This window comes from Brachyhypopomus gauderio, chromosome 11 (genome assembly GCF_052324685.1).
Source record: "Brachyhypopomus gauderio isolate BG-103 chromosome 11, BGAUD_0.2, whole genome shotgun sequence".
Classification (NCBI taxonomy): domain Eukaryota; kingdom Metazoa; phylum Chordata; class Actinopteri; order Gymnotiformes; family Hypopomidae; genus Brachyhypopomus; species Brachyhypopomus gauderio.
In genome coordinates, this window is record NC_135221.1 from 6,218,551 (window position 1) to 6,228,691 (window position 10,141).

The window sequence follows — 10,141 nt, forward strand, 5'->3', positions numbered from 1 at the left end:
ACACTGACCCCTACTGCAGCACTGAAGTGTTTTTAATGCAGTCAAGATGTGTGTGTGTGTGTGTGTGTGTGTGTGTGTGTGTGTGTGTGTGTGTGTGTGTGTGTGCTCATGAAACCAGTGAGTGGGATTTGTGTTTCTTTGAGCATATGAAATATGAATAAAAAAAACTAAAAATAGTTAGCTAAAATGGTTAGCTAAAACCTAAATGGTAAAAAATGGTATAATGGTATAATGATTAGCTCAATCTAAATGGTTAGGTCAGTCTGGCCAACAGTACCGCCACGTTATGGCCCGTCGTCCTTTGAGCACTGACAGCACTGGTCCACAGTCGGGGGAGCATTTTCACTGAGGGAAAGTCGTTCACATTTTGTCACATTTTGACCTGCCCTGCAGGGTGACGGTGGCCCCTACATCACACATGAGACGCCTGTCAGGGCGGGACTGGTGGAGGCTGACCCTGATCTGATCTCCACATCCACCATGGCTCTGCTTGAGCCTCACACTCACAACCTCACACTCACACTACACACCTCACACACACACACCTCACACACACACACACACACCTCACACACACACACACACACACACACACACACACACACACACACACACACACCTCACACTCCACACACACACCTCACACTCACACACACACACACACACCTCACACTCACACACACACCTCACACTCACACACACACCTCACACACCACACACACACACACACCTCTACACACACACCTCACACTCACACACACACCTCACACTCACACACACACCTCACACACACACACACCTCACACTCCACACACACACCTCACACACACACACACACCTCACACTCACACACACACCTCACACTCACACACCTCACACTCACAACACACACACACCTCACTCACACACACACCACCACTCACACACTCACCTCACACCACACACACCTCACACACACACACCTCACCCTCACACACACACTCACACCACACACTCACACCTCACACACACACCTCACACACCACACTACCTCACACACACACTCACACCCTCACACACACCACCTCACACCTCCACACACACCTCCACACACACACCTCACACACACTTCACACACACACTCACACCACACACCTCACACACACCTCACACACAGGCTCCACAGGGGGGGAATACGCTTCATGGTGACTCTGGCCCCTACAGAGGGCTTGTGTCTTGCTTCTGAACTCCTGATTGACGGATTTTCAGTGGACTACCTCTGCCCCCCCCCCCCCCCCCTCTCTCTATTTCATTTTTAATGCTTTACATTTGCATGACTGTAATGGGCTACAACATTTTGTCTTTGCAAAACAAAGGTAATGCTATATGTTAAAAGAATGGAAAACTTCAACATCTTAGATATACTTCACTGCTGTGGTTCCCCCCCTCTCTCTCTCTCTCTCTCTCCTCTCCCTCCCTCTCCTCTCCCTCTCTCTCTCTCTCACTCCTCTCCCTCTCTCTCTCCCTCTCTCTCTCTCTCACTCCCTCCCTCACCATCTCTCCCTCCCTCTCTGGTCACGTCTCGCCTTCTCTGAGGTAGGGACGGCTTGTCCTTTTGCACAGAAGATCAGAGGCCACTGATATTTTACCGTCACGTGTTGTAGACGACGCTGTGAAGGCTCGTAAGTTCTGTTCTACCCTTTCAACTGCCCACTAACTGTCAACCTCAACCCTCGCGAAGTAAAACCCAGCAGAACCGGAGAAAGGCCTCATTAGCCCAGTTTCAGTGTGCAAATGGGTGGGCTCATCTCCTCATGCCAGATGACCCAAAGTCAGTCCACAACCTCTGCTGCGCTGGTGTCGATTAGGCCCCGCCCGATTTGTGAATAGTCCGTTCCTTTCTGTAGGTTCTGCCCCCTTGTTTTGTGAGGGTTTATGTTTTTATTTTTAATTTTTCTAGATTGAATGTGTCTTTTATGTAATGAGCTGAAGCATTAAAGGTTGTTGTGAGTGCCGGGGGGGGGCCTTTGGAGGGTCTGACCCTCTGGACACGTCTGGGCGTGCAGGCTCTTGATTACACAGAACCCCTCCAGAGATCTACAAAACCCACCTCAAAGTCCGAATCCCTTCCCCTACCTTCTTAATAGAGCATGCTTTTCTCTCTCCTCTCTCTCTCTCTCTCTCTCTCTCTCTTCTCTTCTCTCTCTCTCTCTCTCTCTCTCTCTCTCTTGCTCACTTTTTGTTTCTCTCTCTGTCTCTCTCTCTCTCTCTCTTGCTCACTTTTTGTTTCTCTCTCTCTGTCCTCTCTCTCTCTCTCTTGCTCACTTTTTTGTTTCTCTCTGTCTCTCTCTCTTTCTCTCTCTCTGTCTCCTAGGCAGATGAGCAATGCTTCAAAAGGAAGGAACCTAAATCAATAGACTGACGGAACAAAACAAGCAGTGAGACACCCTAGACTACAGATTACGATGGGAAAGGCTCTGTGAGCGGATTGCTGGATATCTTTGTACGACACACTCCCTCTCACACTCTTTCTCTCTCTCTCTCCTTCTCTGAGTGTGAGTTTGAAGTAAGGAATATGAGCTCCTGTAGGTATAACCTAGCTTTTATACACCATGTGCTCTGCCAAGGTATGATCTTTTTCAGTTTGGTAATATGATTTATAATGCCGAAGTCCTGCTTGGGACGCGTTCATAGGCAGTATACCCTGCCGCCTACACTCAAAAGGCCTCGAGAGCAGCAGAGCTCCAGTAATGACCTGCGTCTCCGCTGGACGCCTGTCGGGACGGAGAGAGGGCGGTGTCGGCCGTGGTTGGCCCGGCCCGCTCGGATGCGTTGGCTCCTGTGCCACTTTTTGAAGCTCTCGGACGATGTTGTCCTTGATCCTCCACCAAACCGTGAGGACTGAGGACTGAGGACAACACAAAACGAACCTTCTGTCCAGGACCACCTGGGATTCCCTGAACGCCTCACTCACCTCGTCACTGTGACATATTGATTTCACTGAGTTGAGGTGGGATGTCATTACAGACGTTTTCTCCTTCCTCCACTGGCCAGTCGGCACAGTATCTGTGATCGGAGGTGCGGGATGTTCTGCAGTTCGGTCAACCCCTTTATGAGCGTCTTGATATTACGCCTTCCTACACCCATTGGCTGACAGGCCCCATGGATTCCTAAGCCTCATTGGATGACATCAGTGCCTGGGAATATCAGGGGGGATCTGAAAATGAAACATGCCGAACTTGTCATCCAATCAGAACCCACCTGCTGGGTTGGTGGATTTCTTGCTCCCTTTCATTCTTTCTCTCTCTCTCTCTCTCTCTCTCTCTCTCTCTCTCTCTCTCTCTCTCTCTCTCTCTCTCTCTCTCTCTCTCTCTCTCTCTCTCTCTCTCTGTGATATCTTTCATCAGCAGAGCGTGAAGCCCCCTGGTCCACCTCCAGGCCCGGGTGTTTAAGGAACGTCAGAGCAGGGCAGTGGGGTAGCTTATTACTCCACGGACTTTGTGTAATTGGAGGACTTGTCCTTTGGGTCTGACTGATCCATTACTCAAGACCCACTGATTTTTTAAATTCCTTTTTCTTTTTTCTATCTCCCAATTTTCTGTCGTTTCTGTCGTTGGAGCAGTGAGGAGACCGGGCCCCTTCATCCCACATGCAGCGGTGTCTTGCACTAACACCGTGCAGGGGTGTTGGGGTTGATTACCTGTCAGGGTGCTTCTCTGGGCCTGATAGACTGTTCCTCTCCTCCAGTGTCCCTCTCCTGCTTCTACCCGTGGTGTGTGTCTGATTTATCCTGGACTTCCTGTTCGGGCAGGTTGGCGCTGGCAATTTAGCATCTTGGATTGAAGCAGGAATAAGAAGCCCGAGATCTGGAGCGCAGGACGGCTTCCCAGAGATTTCACTGCGGCGTGGAACGTCGCCGTGGCAGATTGCTTAGGAGACAGCAATCGGTGTCGAGGTTAGGAAGAACAACCCCCTGGCCAGGGTGGAGATGGGCTCCCCCTGCAGGTGGTTGGAGGTAAGAACCATGGTAGGGCAGCCGTACGCCACTTATTATCTGCTCAAAGAGTGCTGGAAGAAACGGCGGTAGCTGCCGTCTTCCCAAATGTCACTGCTACACACCCTGCGCTTCCCAAACCTCTCAAAGTATTATCAGCAGCTCTAGCAGCAGCACTCATCTGGCCATATGAAGGAAAAATACTGTTTCTAGATCAGTTGCAGTCATTTTTCTCTCTGGACTCGATACCTTGTGGAACAAGCAGTGTAATCTGTCAAACTAATTCTGAGAGGGGCCGGAGGAACCCAGCTATCCTCAATTGATCAGAGTGTTTCTCATTTGGAGACAGTTTGGCCAGGCCGTTGCACAAGCTCCAGGTAAGAGGGGGCGCCGGTGTGGATCCGCTGCAGTGACGGAGAGCTGACGGGGAGATTTACTTCTGACTCCATCACCAGACTAAGCCAAAGCGTATGGACCACTTCAGGGGCAACAGCGAGCGTATGGACCACTTCAGGGGCAACAGCAAGTGTATGGACCACTTCAGGGGCAACAGCGAGCGTATGGACCACTTCAGGGGCAACAGCAAGCATATGGCCCACTTCAGGGGCAACAGCGAGTGTATGGACCACTTCTGGGGCAACAGCGAGTGTATGGACCAATTCAGGGGCAACAGCGAGTGTATGGACCACTTCAGGGGCAACAGCGAGTGTATGGACCACTTCAGGTGCAAAAGCGAGTTTCTTTATTTCTCTTATTTCCAATGGAAATGCTTCAGATCTTCCAAAGTTAAGTAGATTTGTTTACTGCAGATTATTTAATCTCAGTTTAGATTAGTAATGGGATTCCTTCCCATTAAGGGCATGAGTAGATGTGGGTGCTCCCAATTACGTCATCTACCATTTAGAAGATCGCTGACTGGTTGCACTGGTTACGGTCCTGCAAATTCCTTCCCCTCATTGGGGTGTGACGTGTGGAGTCATGGTCCCCCCCACCATACACACACACACACACTTTTCCGCTAGACAGAGTGTCCTAACCCCTTGGTCTATGGGCAGTTTAACAAACAGAGACATTTGGGAGGGGTTTTTTCACACTGCTTGCACATGGGATCCAGACACAACAAACGAAAAACACTGAAGTTTGAGAATCCTTTCACAGACCTTCATGATAAACAAATTACCCCCAGCCATCGGTATGTTCATATTTAATTTATGGCATGCCCCAGTGCCTGACAATAGTTGGATTTATTCGCATCATAACCTGGAGTAGGTATGCATAAGTCATGAACCGAGACGTACGTGGAGCAACCAGCAGTCATTCGCTGATAAGACGGAGCTTCCAGAGAGAATAACACTGGTGAGAAGAATCGGGGGGAGAAGTGTGAGTGCGGTTAGATAACACGTTCTCCTTTGTTACGAGAGCTGTCTTCAGTGAACAAAAACACACTGTCAGGTGCGGCAGGCGCAGTATTTGCGACAGTGTGCACGAGTGAGTGTGTGTGTGTGTGTGTGTGTGTGTGTGTGTGCATGTGTGTGTGTGTGTGTGTGTTTGTGTGTGTGTGTGTGCATGTGTGTGTGTGTGTGTGTGTGTGTGTGTGTGTGTGTGTGTGTGTGTGTGTGTGTGTGTGTGTGTGTGTGTGTGTGTGTGTGTGTGTGTGTGTAGAACTGTCGCTCTGACAAAGAGCAACATTATAATCATTCTGCATATTCTGGCAGTCCACTGCCTCTGTCTTCTTGATAAGGAAGGATGGCTCTAACCTTTTTAAAGAGGGCTGTGTGACAGACCATCATTCACATGCAGATTGGAAGCATTTAGTACCCTGGCACTCCATTACATAGAGCCAATCATCCACACCCCTGCTGTCCTGTTCTTCCAAACAAGATCTCACCCCTCAGGAGAGCCCACCGATGGGGCCACCCAAAGATGGAACGTTGGAATTATTCTCAGACATGTTTTATTTTTGTGTGAGTGCATGCACGGGTGTGTGTGTGTGCACATGTGCGTGTGAGTGTGTGTGTGTGTGTGTGTGTGTGTGTGTGTGTGTGTGTGTGTGTGTGTGTGCGTGCTTGGTCTGTCAAATCTCAGGTCTCTCAGGTCACAGAGTTCAGTGACTCTGTTTGTTCATACTGCCTCGTTGGACCTGTTGGAAGGTCTGTACCTGTAGGAGTACCTGTACCTGTACCTGTAGGAGTACCTGTACCTGTACCTGTAGGAGTACCTGTACCTGTACCTGTAGGAGTACCTGTACCTGTACCTGTAGGAGTACCTGTACCTGTACCTGTACCTGTACCTGTAGGAGTACCTGTACCTGTACCTGTAGGAGTACCTGTACCTGTACCTGTACCTGTAGGAGTACCTGTACCTGTACCTGTACCTGTAGGAGTACCTGTACCTGTACCTGTAGGAGTACCTGTACCTGTACCTGTAGGAGTACCTGTACCTGTACCTGTAGGAGTACCTGTACCTGTACCTGTACCTGTACCTGTAGGAGTACCTGTACCTGTACCTGTAGGAGTACCTGTACCTGTACCTGTACCTGTAGGAGTACCTGTACCTGTACCTGTAGGAGCTCCGCTGAAATCACACAGACCTTTAATTTCACTCTTTCTCACTCTCTATCTCTCACTCTCCCTCTCTCTCTCTCTCTCACACACACACTCTCTCTCTCTATCTCTCTCTCTCACACACACACACTCTCTCTCACTCTTTCTCAATCTCAGTTTTCCTCTGTCTCCCTCTCTCTCTCTCACTCACAGCCACGCAAATCTCACTCAACTTTTCCCAAGTGGAGCATTTGAGCGAAAGGCTTTAGTTTCCAGCTCAATTTTCTTTTCATTTCAATTGTGATAAACGGGGACTTTTATGAGCGAAATGGCCACGGTTTCCCACGCTGCTCTTAGAGGAAAGGTCACGATAACCCTCCAATGAAAACCTCCATTACTCTGATCCTGCAAGTCAGGATATTGATCCTATTTTTTATGCATTCTACATTAAATATTTATTATTACCTTTGTGTCATATTCTGTGTTCATGTTTGTCTGTGTGTTTATTTTAGTGAAGTACGATGTATGGTGACTACTTTCTGATAGTATGGGTGATACTGATGTTCTGTAAACGAGTAACTTATAGTTTGGCACCACGCCTAGTTCATCCTGCCTAATAGTTTATTTACAGTATATGAACTAAATTAAATTCTGAAAGTACTAAGAGATGTGTGGGCATGCTCATGTGTGTGTGCACGCTCGTGTGTGTGCACGATCATGCGTGTGCACGCTTGCTCATGTGTGTGTGCATGCTCGTGTGTGTGCTCGCTCGTGTGTGTACTCGCTCGTGTGTGCGTGTATGCTTGCGTGTGTGTGCACAGCATCTCATTATGCCAAAAAGTCTGAGTGAAGGATTGTTCATTGATGTCTGATTTACTGATATTTCATTCATTCTTTAATACTCTCATGTTTTCTACATCAAATCACAGAACAGCCAAATGTTTAATGTTTTTATTTTGCTCTATTGTAATTAGTGGCTTGTTGACATAATGGGGTCTGCTGGAGATGTTTGTCATTTTTGTTATTAATATTTAATTTACTAAGTCTGTAATTCATCATGTTAAATTGTATATTTATAGAATAGATGTTTATAATTGGTGTTTGTGCTTTACTGGTTATGTGTTTATGGTTCATATCTCTTTACTAAAGCCTTTCCTGTTCATCAGTGTTTTTCAGTGGTCAAAAATGCATGCATCTATAAAAAAAATAATGTGTGTGCGCACATACACCTTTGTGTAAAGGAGGCTAGGTACACCTGATTACATTGTTCAGTGTGTAAAACTGCACACTCTAGCACATCCAGATTTACTCTCTAATGAAAGGTTGGCAGACTGGAGTTTTATTCTAAAATTAGGGGGATATTAAAGTGTGTTTGCACGTGCCTGCATTCATGACTGTGCACACACACACACACACACTCCTGTCCAGCAGACAAGAATAATTGAATGGGTTTAATTGGGTTTCCTCTGACTGTGAAGACTGTGATAACCCCACCCCTTCCTGTCGGGCAGCCAACCAGGCGAGAGTTCCCACACTAAACAGGATCTAAAAGCGCTTTGTCATTATCTGCCTTACATAATCACAAGGGATTATGGGCCGGTCTTTGGTCCAGGAGGCAGTGAGTCGGGAGATGAGGAGAGGTCCCTGGGGCCCCAAAAGTAGGGCTCTCCATGCACTGATGTCGAAAGGCTTCGTTCCAGTCGAAGTGAAGCTCCCTACGATCGAGTCAACAAGGGAGAGTTGGGATGTATTCTCCTGTGAAGAGAGCTCTGGCCCCGTGATGTGCATCGTGGTGTGACTGATACTCTGTTTCATCACCGAGGGAAGAAGCTCAAAGTGGGACTCCTGACCGCAGCTTACAGGGACATCGTCACGGGACCCACACAGATAAAAGCTGTTTTCTTCTCTTTTTAAAGTTGGCCTGGAAGGATTAGTGTACTTTTATATGCAAAAACAACAGCTATTGTTTTGATCTTCATAGAGGCCCATTTAAATGCAAAAGTGATGAACGTGAAAACCCACGAGAGTCCCAGCATAGGGGTGACACTCTTCTCGAGCAATTTACTCTGTGTATATTTATCACCATGACAGTAAATGTGAACCCATGACCTTGTGTGTGTAACCTGGTCTACCAGCGGAGCTACAGGGTTCTGGTTAGAGGTCACAAAATGTTTTAACCCTAGTGAGTAAGAAGGCTGCTGGAGAGCAGTACTATCATCACAGTACCAGTACAATCACCCCAGTACTATCATCCCAGTACCAGTACAATCATCCCAGTACAATCATCCCAGTACTATCATCCCAATACCAGTACAATCATCCCAGTACTATCATCCCAATACCAGTACAATCATCCCAATACCAGTACTATCATCCCAATACCAGTACAATCATCCCAATACTATCATCCCAATACCAGTACAATCATCCCAATACTATCATCCCAGTACCAGTACAATCATCCCAGTACTATCATCCCAATACCAGTACAGTCATCCCAGTACTATCATCCCAGTACCAGTACAATCATCCCAGTACTATCATCCCAATACCAGTACAATCATCCCAGTACTATCATCCCAATACCAGTACAGTCATCCCAGTACTATCATCCCAATACCAGTACAGTCATCCCAGTACTATCATCCCAGTACCAGTACAATCATCCCAGTACTATCATCCCAATACCAGTACAGTCATCCCAGTACTATCATCCCAATACCAGTACAGTCATCCCAGTACTATCATCCCAGTACCAGTACAATCATCCCAGTACTATCATCCCAATACCAGTACAATCATCCCAGTACTATCATCCCAATACCAGTACAATCATCCCAATACCAGTACAATCATCCCAATACTATCATCCCAATACCAGTACAATCATCCCAATACTATCATCCCAGTACCAGTACAATCATCCCAGTACTATCATCCCAATACTAGTACAATCATCCCAATATTATCATCCCAATACCAATACTATCATCCCAGTACCAGTACAATCATCCCAATACTATCATTCCAGTACTATCATCCCAGTACTATCATCCCAGTACTGTCAACCCAGTACTATCATCCCATTACCAATACAATCATCCCAGTACCAGTACAATCATCCCAATACTATCATCCCAGTACTGTCAACCCAGTACTATCATCCCATTACCAGTACAATCATCCCAGTACCAGTACAATCATCCCAATACTATCATCCCAATACCAGTACAATCACCCCAGTACAATCATCCCAATACCAGTACAATCATCCCAGTACTATCATCCCAATACCAGTGCAATCATCCCAGTACAATCATCCCAATACCAGTACAATCATCCCAGTACTATCATCCCAATACCAGTACAATCATCCCAGTACTATCATCCCAGTACCAGTACAATCATCCCAGTACTATCATCCCAATACCAGTACTATCATCCTAATACTGTCACCCCAGTACTATCATCCCAGTACTAGTACAATCATCCCAATATTATCATCCCAGTACGATCATCCCAATCACCCAGTCCAGCTCCTTCAGAACTGGAGCCTCCTTCACGATTCACTCTTCCATGCTGAAGGACAAGAGTACCCCCCCCACCCCCCTCCCACAGCAACAGG